The following is a 260-nucleotide window of genomic DNA, read 5'->3' on the forward strand; positions in this document are numbered from 1 at the left end:
CAGTCAAATGCTCTACCATTAAGCTATACCCCCACAAAATTTCCAGCTCAAAAACGAACACAGGAAATTAGATTCTTCATTTTGACCATATCAAACAGCAACATCTTCACGTCAAAAGAAAGGCTTCGGTTAACCTAAAGCTGACAAGTACAAAGGCGGCACCCAGATTTAAACTGGGGATCTCTTGATCTGCAGTCAAGTGCTCTACCACTGATCTATACCCCCGCAGAAACAGAAGCCCAAAACTGCATACAGGAAAT

General features: G+C 42.3%; 1 non-coding gene across 1 annotated transcript; it reads right to left on the bottom strand.

Moving 5' to 3' along the window:
• Nucleotides 1–153: 153 nt before the first annotated feature.
• trnac-gca (transfer RNA cysteine (anticodon GCA)) lies at nt 154–225 on the bottom strand. The gene has a single exon. It is a non-coding gene; the product is annotated as a tRNA-Cys (tRNA).
• Between the last annotated feature and the right edge of the window lie 35 nt (nt 226–260).

This window comes from Sinocyclocheilus rhinocerous, unplaced genomic scaffold (genome assembly GCF_001515625.1).
Source record: "Sinocyclocheilus rhinocerous isolate Xijiao unplaced genomic scaffold, SAMN03320098_v1.1 scaffold29387, whole genome shotgun sequence".
NCBI classification, from domain to species: domain Eukaryota; kingdom Metazoa; phylum Chordata; class Actinopteri; order Cypriniformes; family Cyprinidae; genus Sinocyclocheilus; species Sinocyclocheilus rhinocerous.